Genomic DNA, 15,930 nt, shown 5'->3' with positions numbered 1-15,930 from the left:
CCATTCCTCTGCATGACCTGTCATTGCCACAGTAAATAGTTGAAACCCACTAGCATGTGTAGGAGTTGATTGAGCCATGTTGTGTTCCTACCATGCTATGCCTGCTATTGCTTAGAGTTGTGTCAGGTCTGATTCATTGGGAATGAATTGGAGTGTTACGATATGTTCTGATGCTGAGAGTGAAGTGTGTGAACACGATTTGGTAAAGGTAGCGGTGAGAGGCCATGTAGGAGTACATGGTGGGTTGTCTCACTGGTACTGTCCTTAAGCACTGAGTTCTATGTATGTTGTCCAATGACTCGATACTACCACACATTGGGTTCCGGTAACTCGACCCCTCTCGACTTATTAACCAACTTGGTCTCTGTCCAGGAGTCGCAACTAGTTTCTGGTGTTTGTAGGTAGTGCTATTTTTCTACCAAGTGGCACCCGGCAGGGTGGGCTTGGGACAGACTAGGCACACGTGGCCTGGTGTACCGAGTGGCACCCGGATGGTGGGCTCGGGAACCCTGCACACATCGTTTGGGGCCGTGAGCGACACCCCGGTCGGATCTCCTTGCGGATGGAACCCGAATAGGCGATAAACCTGGGCAAGAGTCTTGTGTGGTTAGTCAGGTCGTGGCCGACACCCTCGCCAGGCTTCCGCTTGAAGGTTGCCGAGATACATGACATGGACATGGCGGTAAGTGGCGAGAGCGTGTGTGAAGAAGTACACCCCTGCAGGGTTACCATGATCTATTCGAATAGCCGGGTCCGCGGTTATGGACTTCTTGGATGCTTACATGGTACATAGACAACTTGAAGTGGATACTCTAAAATGCTCAAGACAAGTGTGAGTGCTATGGATGGCCTTCTCGTAGGGAGACGGGGATGAATCCATAGTAGTGTATTGTGTGGTGATTAGTGGACTCGTGTACATTGTCTCACCTCAAGAGTTTCTGGTAGTCGTAGAACAGGATAGCCACAGAGTCAAAGCTGGCTTGCTGCAACTAAACCCCACAGTACCCTCTTGATACAAATGCATGTATGCTAGGATCTGATGTAAGTCTTGCTGAGTACCTTTGTACTCATGTTGCTTCATTTATGTTTTTGCAGCGGAGACTTCGGTCTTACTAGTGTTCTCATGGACTTCGACGAGTAGCTTGTACCTCAGCTACGATCTTGATCGGACGTTGTAGATAGTCAGGCTTTCAGCCTTTTTCATTTGTAGATGTCTGTACACAGACATGTAATGCTTCCGCTTGTTGCTTGTATGCTCTGTATGATGGGTCTTGTGACCCCTGTTTGCAATAAATGCTATGATGGCTCTTTTGAGCCTTTATCTATTTGAGTTGTTGAGTTATGCTGTGATGCCATGTTGTACAGCACATACTTGCATGTTATGCGTACGTGTAATGTGTATTGCTATGTGTGGGATCTGACTATCTAGTTGTTTATTCTTAGTAGCCTCTCTTACCGGGAAATGTCTCCTAGTGCTTCCACTGAGCCCTGGTAGCTTGCTACTGCTCCGGAACACTTAGGCTGGCCGGCATGTGTCCTTCTTCGATCCTGTGTCTGTCCCTTCGGGAAATGTCACACGATGAATACCGGAGTCCTGTTAGCCTGCTACAGCCCGGTTCACCGAAGTCCTGTTAGCCCAGTGCTACAGCCTTGATTCACTCGCTGATGACCGACACGTTCGATGCTGGGTCATGGATGCCTGTCCCCGTAAGTTAGTGCCACTTTGGGTTTACGACTAGCCATGTCAGCCCGGGCTCTTTATCATATGGATGCTAGCGACACCATCATATACGTGTGCCAAAAGGCGCAAACGGTCCCGGGCAAAGGTAAGGCGACACCCATGGGGATACCGTGCGTGAGGCCGCAAAGTGATATGAGGTGTTACATGCTAGATCGATGTGGCATTGAGTCGGGGTCCTGACATTATCTTGCAGAGCCGGACACGGTCCTTGTGTTCGGAATTTATCTTGGAGTATTCGGAGATGGAATCCGCCTCGTAATGCCGAAGACAATCTACGCGCCGGACTCATCGTCATTGAAGCCTGGTTTAGGGGCTACTGAGGGAGTCCTGGATAAGGGGGTCTCTGGACAGCCGGACTATATACTTTGGCCGGACTGTTGGACTATGAAGATACAAGATAGAAGACTTCGTCCCGTGTCCGGATGGGACTCTCCTTGGCGTGGAGGGCAAGCTTGGCGATTCGGATGAAGATCTCCTCCTTTGTAAACCGACTCTGTGTAACCCTAGCCCCCTCTGGTTTCTATATAAACCGGAGGGTTTAGTCCGTAGGACACAACAACAATCACAATCATACCATAGGCTAGCTTCTAGGGTTTAGCCTCTCTGATCTCGTGGTAGATCAACTCTTGTAATACTCATATCATCAAGATCAATCAAGTAGGAAGTAGGGTATTACCTCCATCAAGATGGCCCGAACCTGGGTAAAACATCTTGTTCCCAGTCTCCTGTTACCATTAGCCTTAGACGCATAGTTCGGGACCCCCTACCCAAGATCCGCCGGTTTTGACATCGACAGGCGCCACCGGTGTTTTCGTGCGCTTGTGCACCGAGAGCATATTGGCGCGTGCTCGAAATTCATGCTACCTTTTCATCCCCAATTTCCCGCCCCTCCCCCACCTTTGGAATCTCGATTCCTACTCTAGTTCCCCCAAATCCCCCTCCTGTACTCCATGTACTCAAGCGCACTATCATGTCGCCGGTCAACGAGGATCTCCGAGCCGGAGATCCTGACGTCCGTCCTGCCTTCGGTCGCTGCATGCTATCGCTCAACAGTGGCATGGCGGTGCTTGAGGACCAGTTTGCCGGCAAAGTGCTAATCGTAACCATCAACGGCGACCGGCCTCCCGTCTCGCCGGACGACCTTGTCAAAGTTCTTGGCATTGCGCATGGCATCCAAATAAGTGACTTGCTCATCAATGTCTGTCCGCCACCGGATGATTTCTTCGTCAGGTTCTGGACAACTTTCAACTGCAGTCGTGTGTTCGAATCTGCCCGGCGTTTGTTCTGTGATGGCGTGCTGGTGAGCTTTGATCGGTGGAACCCAGGATGGGGCTCGGTGCCCTCTGAGCTTGAGTTTTTAACAAAGCTTACCTTCCACGGCATGCCTCGACGTGCTTGGAACAGCGAGTCCATGAATGAGCTTAGCAACGACCTTGGAGGTGAGCTCGTAAGTATGTTTGTTCCTCCAGACAGCTGGGCTCTGATGGTTATGGCATGGATGAAGAAGCCGCCCACCATACCAAAGGTGATTGGTGTTGAGATACCGGTGCAGGAACCGGGGTTGTACTATTCATTGCCACTAAGGCCGCCGTGGACCACGTTAGGGATGTACCTGTATTGAGTGTTCGTGCATGTCGAAGAAGTGGTCAATCCATCAATCGAAGTCCTGCCGCCGCCATTGGTGCCAGGGTCCATCAATGACGTCCATTATAGGAGTCAACGTTAGACTTTCCCCGTGTTGCTGGGAACGATGGATGGCACAGGGTCTACTCCATCGCACGGCGGAGGCCACTGCTTCTTTGGGAGAAGTGGCAGGGCTGGCTGCCTGGATGTGCTCTAATTTGAGGTAACAACTGAATCTTGTCAGATACTAGTTAAATCCGAGCTATGGGTGTGAAGCACTGATATGCCGATACATTTGATTGTGACATGTTCTAATTTTGTACCTGAACTTTTTTGGAAAGGGATGTACGTCAACTTAATGTGCTAGCAGAACTTATTGTGTTGTATGTCTGTTTTTTTTTGCACAGCATTCAAGATATTTCCCCGTCATTGATAAAGACGATGAACCATTATGTACAACTTCGTTGGTTTCAACATAGCCCTACCCGTAGCGATCCACTGCTTCCATCCTGATTGTGATGCCTGCATGAAATTTTTGTATGCAAGTTCAGTGTGCTATGATGTTCTATATGATTGTGTCAACTATATAAGTTTTTACTGAGCATCAATAATGCATATGGCTGAAAGATGTATTTACGAGCATCGACCGATGGGTCTCTCTCTCTATGTCTCTCTCTCTCTCTCTCTCTCTCACACACACACACACACACACACACACACACGCACACACGCACACATGCACAAGTGGGACCCGTTGAATTATTTATTTGCTCGTGACAGCTTTTAATTAGGTTCACTGTAATCTAACTTTTTTCTTAAGTTATTAATTGAGCTCATTGACTTCAAAAGGTTATACAGAAGCCTTGTTTGGGCCTTTCCAGCGTCGCTGAATGTGGGCTGAGTAGCCATGTTAGGTTGTAATGTACTACGAGGGCTTTTTTTCAACATCAGCAATGCAACTAGGCCGACAGTTGTACACAATATTCGGGTCAACTTGTTATATTCTCTGCCCCGCTGGGCTGCAAACTTTCCTACGAGGTATGCATTAGGCTTAACAAGAAAATGGACTTTAAGAAATAATAAATGGGATGTAATTACAAAAACTGGGCAGTAACTATGCACCAAACGTGTAATTAGTTTAAAAACTATATTATTTCTGGAATTTGAAATTTTTTAATTTCATTACTTTTTGCGCGTGCAATATTTCATTGGATTTTAACGTAATACAACTTTATTTTGAAATTATATTAAACCTGACTAGAAATTTTGGATAAAAATATTTCGGATCCCATCAAAATGTGGGAATTTTTTTTGAATTCTGTTTTGAGCGGTTGTTTGAAATTATTAATCGTTGTCCTAGCTAGAAGTTAGGTTGTACTTTTAACAAACTATAAATGGGTTGTAATAAATTCCATTAGAATTAAAGAATGAGTTGTACATTCTTACAAATCGCAAATGGGCTATATGTTCTCTGCCAAATCCGAGTTGTGGGCCTACTAAGTTGACGCGTACCAAGGGCTTTGTCAACTTAGTCAATATAAACAATTCTAGCTGCAGTGACCGTACGATGTCCATCCAACGGTCGTAGTGCTTCTTCAACCTCTGGTCTTCTTGCTCCAGCCGCCCAAAGCAGCGCCGGTCGAGCCGCGTGCTCGTGCCTCCCATTGCCGGCTGTGATGCCGCGGAGGCCTCATCGGCCCGTACTACTCCCACCGCTGGCTAGGCCATCCCTCTACTCACCCACACCCCCCTGTTATTCTGCAGCAGTGGCAGCCTCACACCGCAGCCGAACCAGTGAACCCTCGTACTCCTCTCTGCGTGGGCTTCCACTGCTGTGTCTTCCCCGGCTCTACGTTGTCCCCTTCCTAGGCCTCGTCGTCGTCCACCGCCCTGGTGCTCTCGGCGCGGCGTGGTCAACATGGTCAACGACCGACTTCCATCGGAAGAGTACTGTACATGGAGAGGCTGACAGCTGGGTCCACGGCGGCTGCAAGGAAGTGCCTCCTTATTATACGCGCAAAATAATTATTGCTCCACCTGACAGCAAGGACCCACCGGACAGGCCACCTTATTTCATGAAACGAATGTTTCCCCCCTGACTGTTGGGACCCACCAGGTACATCTTCGCACGCAAGGAAGTGCATCCGGGCAAACAAAATGATTCGCCCCCCTGACTGCTGGGACCCACCAGCTACATCTTCGCACGCAAGGAAGTGCCTCATAGTCGGGACCCACCTGGTCGAAGCGTGCGTAGCATTGTCATTCTGGTCACGAACGTGTACGTACATATATACTCGTCGATGTACAGGCGCGCACATGTCGTACTAGAGGCACGCACGTAGCATGTACACGTACGTACAGCGACCAGGGTGCAAGAAAGAAAATATGACCATGTAGAAACATACGGGCGGGGTATCAAACGCCTACTCATGCATATATACGTACGGCCAGGGCTCGTGTACATGGCTGGGTCGGAACGAAGAAAGAGCATCGTCGTCACGTTCATGGGGAGCCAACCGGCTGGGTCAGAACGAAATGCATCGTCGTGTTTATCATGAGGGCTTGGACGGAACAGCCGATGGAAACGAGGCATGGTGTACCGCAGAACGGAGGAAATAGCCTTGTGTTCGACCGGCCACATTCAAAACGGGATCCTATTCATCGGGAGGGGTCTGGCGTATCGTAAAACAGAGGAAACGAACCTCCTATGGTCGAAACAGGGGTCCTGTTGATCGGGAGGGGTCTGGCGTACTGCAAAACGGACGAAACAGACTTGTGTTGGAGCGCTACTGTAGAAATGGGGGTCCTGTTCATCAGGAGGGGTGTGGCGTACCGCAAAACGGGACTCCACGGGATACTGTTCATCTCCACCGTCGACCTCCTCCAACCTCCACGGGCTACTATTCATCCACCGTCGACCTCCTCCAGCCTCCACCTGCGACTGTTCATCCATGGGCTCCTGTTCATCCAGCCTCCACCACGCGCTACTCCACCGGCTACTGTTCAAACACCCCTCTCCACGGGCTCCTATTCAACCACCCCTCCACGGGCTACTGTTCATCCACCCCTCCACCATCAACTGTTCATCCAGCCCTCCACGGGGTCGTCCTGTTCATCCAGCCCTCCATGGGGTCGTCCTGTTCATCCAACCCTCCACGGGTCCTGTTCATCCAGCCCCAACCGGCTCGATCGATCGGGGTCCTGTTCATCCAGAGGCAACGCCACGGGTCCTGTTCATCCACTCCCACCGCTCATTGTTCATCCAACCCCCCTCCCCCCGGCAACGCTCACTATTCATCCAAACCCCCCTGCAATGCTCACTGTTCATCCAGAGGCAGCATCGATCGGCTTCAGTTAGCGGCAGTAGCAAAGGAATCGCTCGATCGCCCGGGTTCAGTAACGCATAGCCCACAGTGCAATCGCTCTGGTTCAGTTAGGCGACGCCTCGCTTGGGTTCAGTTAGAGCCCAACGCCTCGCACACACGCGCGTACGTGTACGTGAGAAATGCAAATCGCTCGGCCCCCGACCACCACCGTAACCGGGAACTCCCCAAAATTTTCCTCGCCCTTGCTTCTACCACGGTTTTTTCCATCACGGATGGCCCAAAGAATGTCATGCAGCTGCGTCTCCGGCCCGCCCAGGACGAAAAGCCCATTTTCTGTCATGATTTTTTGTCATAGAATTAGGAGCCCACCACATCTATGATGATACCGGGTTTTGTCACAATTATCGTCATAGAAGTGTCATAAGTATGACAGAAAACAATTTCGTTCAGCCCAAAATGTCATGTATGTGTCTTTTTTTTGTAGTGTTTGTGGTGTGTTTGTCGAGATCCGATGAATTGTGGACTTATGATCAGATTATCTATGAATATTATTTGATCTTCTCTGAATTCTTATATGCATGATTTTGATATCTTTGCGAGTCTCTTCGAATTATTGGTTTAGTTTGGCCTACTAGATTGATCTTTCTTGCAATGGGAGAAGTGTTTAGCTTTGGGTTCAATCTTACGGTGTCGTTTCCCAGTGACAGTAGGGGTAGCAAGGCACGTATTGTATTGTTGCCATCGAGGATAAAAAGATGGGGTTTTCATCATATTGCTTGAGTTAATTCCTCTACATCATGTCACCTTACTAAATGGGTTACTTCGTTCTTTATGAATACTCTAGATGCATGTTGGATAGCGGTCAATGTGTGGAGTAATAGTTGTAGACGTAGAATCATTTCGGTCTACATGACACGGACGTGATGCCTATGTTCATGATCATTGCCTTAGATATCATCATAACTATGCGCTTTTCTATCAATTGCTCGATAGTAATTTGTTCACCCACCATAATATTTGCCATCTTGAGAGAAGCCACTAGTGAAACATATGCCCCCCGGGTCTCTTTTCCATCATATAAGTTCTCTATTACATCTTACTAGTTTTCGATCTACTATTTTGCAATATTTTACTTTCCGATCTATAAATCAAAAATACCAAAAATATTTAGTTTACCGTTTATCTATCTCTATCAGATCTCAATTTTTCAAGTGATCGTGAAGGGATTGACAACCCCTTTATAACATTGTCTGCAAGTTGTTGATTGTTTGTGCAGGTATTCAGTGACTTGTGCCTTGTCTCCTACTAGATTGATACCTTGGTTCTCAAACTGAGGGAAATACTTACGTTACTTTGCTACATCACCTTTTCCTCTTCAAAGGAGAAACCAACGCAAGCTCAAGAGGTAGCAATGGCACGAACAACCAGATTCTGCTCGTAGACACGAACTCACGTGTTCCTCCGCAGCCGCTGCCATGTCGGCAATGATACGTCTCCACGTATCTATAATTTTTGATCGTTCCATGCTATTATATTATCTGTTTTGGATGTTTAATGGGCTTTAATATGCTCTTTTATATTTTTGGGGACTAACCTATTAACCGGAGGCCCAGTGCCAATTTTTGTTTTTTTGCCTATTTTAGAGTTTTGTAGAAAAGGAATACCAAACAAAGTCCAAACAGAATGAAACCTTCGCGATGATCTTTCCTGGACCGAAAGCAAACCAGAAGACTTGGAGTTGAAGTTAGAGATACCACGAGACGTCCACGAGGCAAGAGGGCGCGCCCAGAAGGGGTAGGCGCGCCCCCACCCTCATGGGCCCCTCGTAGCTCCACCGACGTACTTCTTTCGCCTATATATACTCTTATACCCTAAAAAGATCAGGGGGAGCCATGAAACCACTTTTCCACCGCCGCAACCTTTTGTACCCGTGAGATCCCATCTTGGGGCCTTTTCCGGTGATTTGCCGGAGGGGGAATCGATTACGGAGGGCTTCTACATCAACACCATTACGTCTCCGATGAAGCGTGAGTAGTTTACCATAGACCTTCGGGTCCATAGTTATTAGCTAGATGGCTTCTTCTCCCTCTTTGATTCTCAATACAAAGTTCTCCTGGATGTTCTTGGAGATCTATTCAATGTAATACTCTTTTGCGGTGTGTTTGCCGAGATCCGATGAAATCTGGATTTATGAATAAGATTATCTACGAATATTATTGGTTCTTCCCTGAATACTAATATGCATAATTTTATATCTTTGCAAGTCTCTTCGAATTATCGGTTTAGTTTGGCCTACTAGATTGATCTTTCTTGCCATGGGAGAAGTGCTTAGCTTTGCGTTCAATCTTGCGGTGTCCTTTCCCAGTGACGGTAGGGGCAGCAAAGCACGTATTGTATTGTTGCCATCGAGGATAAAAAGAAGGGTTTTATATCATATTGCTTGAGTTTATCCCTCTCCATCATGTCATCTTGCTTAATGCGTTACTCCGTTCTTATGAAGTTAATACTCTAGATGCATGTTGGATAGCGGTTAATGTGTGGAGTAATAGTAGTAGATGTAGAGTCGTTTCGGTCTACTTGACATGGACATAATGCCTATGTTCATGATCATTGCCTTAGATGTCTTCATAATTATGCGCTTTTCTATCAGTTGCTCGGCAGTAATTTGTTCACCCACCGTAATACATGCTATCTCAAGAGAAGCCACTAGTGAAACCTATGGCCCTCGGGTATTGAGGGAGTCCCGGACTAGGGGGTGTCCGGATAGCCGAACTATCATGATCGGCCGGACTCCAAGACTATGAAGATACAAGATTGAAGACTTCGCCCCGTGTCCGGATGGGACTTTCCTTGGCGTGGAAGGCAAGCTTGGCGATACGGATATGTAGATCTCCTACCTTTGTAACCGACTCTGTGTAACCCTAGCCCTCTCCGGTGTCTATATAAACCGGATGGCCTTAGTCCATAGGACGAACAACAATCATACCATAGGCTAGCTTCTAGGGTTTAGCCTCCTTGATCTCGTGGTAGATCTACTCTTGTAACCCACATCATCAATATTAATCAAGCAGGACGTAGGGTTTTACCTCCATCAAGAGGGCCCGAACCTGGGTAAAAACATCGTGTCCCTCGTCTCCTATTACCATCCGCCTAGACACACAGTTCGGGACCCCCTACCCGAGATCCGCCGGTTTTGACACCGACATTGGTGCTTTCATTGAGAGTTCCTCTGTGCCGTCGCGATCAGGAAGGATGCCTTCTCCCGTCTTTAAAGACGGCACCATCGTCAAGAGAGCTTTGGCCGCCGGCCAAACTGTCCGGCTAGGTGGTTTTCTTATGACCGCCTATTCGGCCACCGCTCCGACGATGACCTCTCAGGTCATCAAAAGCGATCTTCATGTCAGCCCGGAATTTGCCGAGCAGTTAGATCCGATTGAGCTCTCCTCTGTAAATGAGCTCTTGGATCGCATCGCCGCCCTGGGAGTCGCTACAGACTACGATCAGATTGGGCTTAAACCCGATCTGAGAGAGATTAACTCTCCTCAGGCCACCCACCACGTTGTCGTGGTAGAGGAACAATGCGGCAACCCTTCTTCTACGTTGAAAACCAACTATGTCCGGATTCCTGATCCCTCCAAGCCGGATTCCCGTGAAGGGACGGACGCTAATCAAATACTGAACTTAGAGTCAGGCATCGGACTAGATTCGTTGGAAAGCATCCAGCAAGTCAAGCTTCCAAATCCGGAAACTTCCTGGCCTTTGAGCCTCAGATCGGGCGGGGTTCCGAACTTGATTCCACCCGCCCACCCAAACATAAGCGATCTATCTCGAATACGGCAAGAGCCCGATGAAATAGTACATCATTACTGGGCCAGATTCCTCCTGGTTATGAACAGGATAAAGGACTGCTGCAAAGAAAGCGCGATTTCAATTTTCTGCAACAGTTGCACGGACAAGGGAATCATGAACACCATAAGTCGTCGCGAAGTTACACGCTTCATCGACCTAGCGACTACCGTACAAAAATACTGTGCGGTAGAGAGTGCCAGGAACACCGAAACTAGGTTTTGGGACAGTCCGGCCTTGACCACAACCCTAGTCCGAAGTAAAAGGGTGCGCCATACTCAAGCACCTGGGTTAAAAACCAAAAAGCAAAGATCCCCTAAAGGGCATGGAACCGTACTGGAGGGCTGGCTCAACGGACCCTGCAAAATCCACAGTACGGAGGGCGCCACTACAACACACAGCCTTTGAGCATGTTGGATACTACGGCAGGTGGCCAAAAGTGGCGAAGGCTTTTTAACCCCGGGCAAACAGCCCAGCAGTACCAGTACGGTATTAACAGTCTTCGAGACTTTCACATCAAATAACATGCGAAAACGAACAATCTGCGGCCTCGCCGAAGTCTACCAAGTAGCAACAGCAAATCCATGGAGTGACACGGCTATCACCTTCAACGCCAGCGATGAACCTAAATTCCGAACAGCCAGAGCACCAGCTGCATTGGTCCTCAGTCCGATAGTGGACGGCTTTCGCCTTACCAAGGTACTCATGGATGGTGGCAGCGGATTAAACCTCATCTACGAGGAAACCCTTCAAAAAATGGATATTGACTGGAGCCGCATCGAGCGAAGCAGCACAACCTTCAGAGGGATAATCCCTAGTCGAGAAGTACGCTGCACAGGAAAAATCACACTAGATGTAGTGTTCGGCTCACCGGACAATTACAGGTCCGAGGAGGTCACGTTCCAAGTGGCCCCATTCGGCAGCGGATATCACGCTTTGTTAGGGCGAGAGGCATTCACAATCTTCCAAGCTATACCCCACTACGGGTACATGAAGCTCAAAATGCCCAGACCCAATGGGATAATCACTCTTGCCAGTGATCCAGATACAGCACTCTGCGCTGAAAATAAAACAGCCGCACTGGCCCTAGAGGCATTGTTTGAAGCCCTAGCGGCAGAGGAACTCACTACGCTGCGCTCCGCGGTGGATAGGGACGATGTGATACTCGATAAGAGGTCCAAGTCCACCTCTTTTAAACCAGCAGATGAAATAGTCAAATTTCAGGTCCATCCAACGGACCCCACAAAGACGGCCTCCATTGGGGCACAATTAAGTCCTGATGTCGAAGCCGCACTACGAGAATTCCTTTGGGAAAATTGGGACATTTTTGCCTGGCACCCTTCAGACATGCCAGGAATCCCACGCGGGCTGGCAGAGCACAGCCTAAACATCCTAAAAGGATTCAAGCCCGTCAAACAAGCTCTTCGGTGATTTTCCGAACCCAAAAGACAGGCAATGGGAGAGGAGATAGCCAAACTCTTAGAAGCCGGATTCATCAGAGATATAAAACATCCGGATTGGCTAGCCAATCTAGTAATGGTACCAAAAAAGGACAAATCCTGGCACCTCTGCGTCGATTTTAAAGACCTTAACAAGGCCTGTCCAAAGGACCCTTTCCCCCTCCCTCGCATCGACCAGATCATCGATGCTACTACAGGGCACGATTCATTGTGCTTCCTCAACGCATACTCCGGATACCATCAAATCAAGATGGTGGAGAAAGACCAGGCCGCAACGGCATTCATTACTCCATATGGGCCATTCTGCTTCAACACAATGCCCTTCGGACTCAAAAACGCCGGCGCAACATATCAGCGCATGATTCAAACATGTCTGGCTACCCAGATAGGCAAAACAGTAGAGGCATACGTAGACGATGTGGTCGTCAAGACCAAACACGTCGAAACTCTAGTAGAAGACTTGAGGGTGACATTCGACAACCTCCGAGCATATGACATTAAGCTCAATCCGGAAAAATGCGTCTTCGGCGTACCAGCCGGAAAGCTCTTGGGCTTCATCGTATCCGGTAGAGGAATTGAAGCAAACCCGGCCAAAATCCGAGCTCTGTCACAATTGGATATTCCAAAAGACCTCAAGAAATACAAAAACTAACCGGATGCGTAGCGGCCTTAAGTCGCTTCATCTCCCGTTTGGGAGAAAAGGCTCTGCCCCTCTACCGCCTCCTCCGGTGCACCGAACATTTCGAATGCACGGATGCTGCCACAGCCGGACTCGAAGAAATAAAGGCCATACTGGCAACAAATCCGGTCCTGGCCACGCCCAACCTGGGCGAACCTATGTTATTATATATCGCAGCAACACATCAAGTTGTCAGCGCGGTACTCGTCGTCGAGCGAGAGATAGAAGGGCACAGATTCCCTCTTCAAAAACTAGTGTACTACGTATCCATTGTTCTAACTCCATGCAAGTCCCGGTACCCACATTATCAAAATATGGCATATGTGGTGTTCATGGCATCCGGAAGCTGCGACACTAGTTTCAAGAGTATTCCATAATGGTGGCCTCCGAAGTACCTCTCAACGATATTATAAACAATCGCGACGCAACGGGCAGGATTGCAAAATGGGCTATTGAGCTCTTACCATTTGACATAACCTATAAACCACGGCAAGCTATAAAGTCGAATGGATCGAAGCCGAACTCCCTAAAGAGTACGGCGCATACTCCAATTGGATCATGCATTTCGACGGATCCAAAATGTTGGCTGGCTTGGGGGCTGGCATCATCCTGACGTCCCCAACTGGAGACACAATCCAATACGTACTTCAAATAATGTACATGGACTCGAATAATGCAGCCGAATACGAGGCCCTTCTACATGGCCTCCGGATGGCAATCTCCATGGGCATTCAACGCCTAGAGGTGCGTGGGGATTCAAACCTCGCAATATCCCAAGTAAATGGATACTTTGATGCCAAAGATCCAAAAATGGCAGCTTACCACAATGCCGTCCTAAAAATGTCAGCTCGGTTCGAAGGACTCGAATTCCACCATGTAGCCCGGGATAATAACCAGGCAGCAGACGTGTTAGCACGCATCAGCGCGAAACAAGACGTCGTCCCTCCAAACATCTTCCTAGAACGGCTCTTCATGCCATCTGTGTTATGGGAAGAGGAGTCCGGAAATAACAATCCGGAGCCAGCTGCATCACCGAACTTAGACCATTCTGACACAATCGGCGGCTCAGCCAACGAAATAACACCTTCAGCTCACGAAATAATGGCAGTAATTGCCCCGTGGACAGAACCATTCCTAGCCTACTTAATTCGGCAGGAACTTCCCGAACACCAAAATGAGGCCCGCTGCATAGTTCGGCGATCTAAAGACTACAAGGTCCATGAGGGAGAACTTTATAAGAAAAGCACAACAGGAGTCCTTCAAAGGTGTATCTCCGAAGAGGAGGGGCGGAATCTCCTGGCTGAAATTCATGCCAGACTAGGCGGGCACCACGCTGCAGCCCGGGCACTCGTAGGCAAGGCCTTCCGTACAGGATTTTATTGGCCGACAACCCTGGCAAATGCTCAAGACTTAGTCCAACGATGCGCCGGTTGCCAGCTCTTTGCTAATCAGAGCCACATGCCACCCACCGCCCTCAAAACTATACCCATTACCTGGTCGTTCGCGGTATGGGGGCTTGACATGGTTGGACCCCTTAAAGGGGGAACCCACAAGCACAAATACTTATTGGTCATGGTGGACAAATTCACCAAATGGATTGAGGCCAAGCCGGTTAAAACGGCAGAATCCGGACCGGTGATAGACTTCCTATCCACGGTAGTACACCGTTTTGGCGTCCCCCACAGCATCATCACTGATAACGGCACGAACTTCACTGCCGACGAGGTTAAACTCTGGTGCAAAAACATGGGCATCAAGCTCGATTACGCTTCAGTCTATCACCCCCAGACTAGTGCGGTCCCTCAAGGAATCTAACACGCAGTGGGTAGAGGAGCTCGACTCCGTACTCTGGGGGCTGCGGACCACGCCAAACCGAACTACAGGATACACACCATTTTTCATGGTGTATGGTGCAGAGGCAGTTCTGCATTGCGATATAATTCATGACTCACCTCGTGTGCGCATGTACGAAGAAAGAGAAGCCGAGTTGGATCGGCAGGACAGTTTGGACGCCTTAGAGGAGGAGCGGGACGTGGCAAAGGCTCGTCCGCATTCTATCAGCAGCAGGCTCGGAGATATCAAAGCAGAGAAGTACGGGCCAAAACTTACAATGTCGGCGAACTCGTTCTACGCCTGCCGGACAAGAAAAAGGACAAACTTAAGCCCAAGTGGGAAGGTCCCTTCATCATCGACCAAGTCCTGACCGGCGGAGCATACCGTCTACGTAAAGCATCTAACAACCGACTCGAGCCGAACCCATGGAACGCAGCCCGTCTCCGAAGATTCTACGCCTAAACATCAGACTCAGAGTTCGTCTCACTCCCCCGTCCACCTTTTTATATTTTTTACTGTCTCTTGTCCCCCTCCTTCTTCCCACTTTTTTCAATACCTTTTATAGGCTGATTTGCGCTTTGTTCGCACACACTTGATGTGCTCCTAGCACTCATTATACCTGGGGGCTTCTTTACCAGAAGCTTATTAATATGGGCTTCACGCCCAATACATGTGTCATACTTCCGCATGTACCTTTTATTCACCATTATATGCATCGATATGACTTAAGTTTTGGCCAAGCTGGGTTGCCTGGCTCCTGTGCTTACCCCTACGTTCCCGATTATTCGACTAGGAGGTAAAGGGAGCACCTCTGCGATTGTTACTGCCGGGTCAGCCGGATGTGTACCTCAGACTGGGTGAAGCCGAAAGCTAGCGTTCTTAAGAGAATATTCGATCGGTGACTTGAAAGATGATTTATTACTTACTTATTTATAAGCCCCCAGATGCTTTTTCTGCTATTTTCGCAGTCCGGCATTGCACCTTAGGGCATGCCTCCCAGGGAAAGGAACCCTTAACGGAACTATTCTCCCTGGAAGATGTTTCTTACTAACCATGTAATATAACATAACTAGTTGGGCACTTGTCTGATAAAGCAATTATGACCCCGACGCCTTGTCTCCATGCATGCCTCGGTTCTTTTATAACCGTAGGGGTATTCGGACACACTCCGGACTATTGGGTCCCGAGGTTGAAGCGAAACAGTCCGCAAAGACAAACGATCTACAATCCGGCTAGAAGGCATCTTACATGTCATTTCAAATTACATCGTCAAACCGACTGATTGTTCCGGACTAGGGGGTGTCCAGATAGCCGAATTATCATCATCGGCCGGACTCCAAGACTATGAAGATACAAGATTGAAGACTTCGTCCCGTGTCCGGATGGGACTTTCCTTGGCGTGGAAGGCAAGCTTGGCGATAC

Source organism: Triticum aestivum, chromosome 4B (genome assembly GCF_018294505.1).
Source record: "Triticum aestivum cultivar Chinese Spring chromosome 4B, IWGSC CS RefSeq v2.1, whole genome shotgun sequence".
Lineage (NCBI taxonomy): Eukaryota > Viridiplantae > Streptophyta > Magnoliopsida > Poales > Poaceae > Triticum > Triticum aestivum.
Note: the sequence above shows the minus strand (reverse complement) of the source record.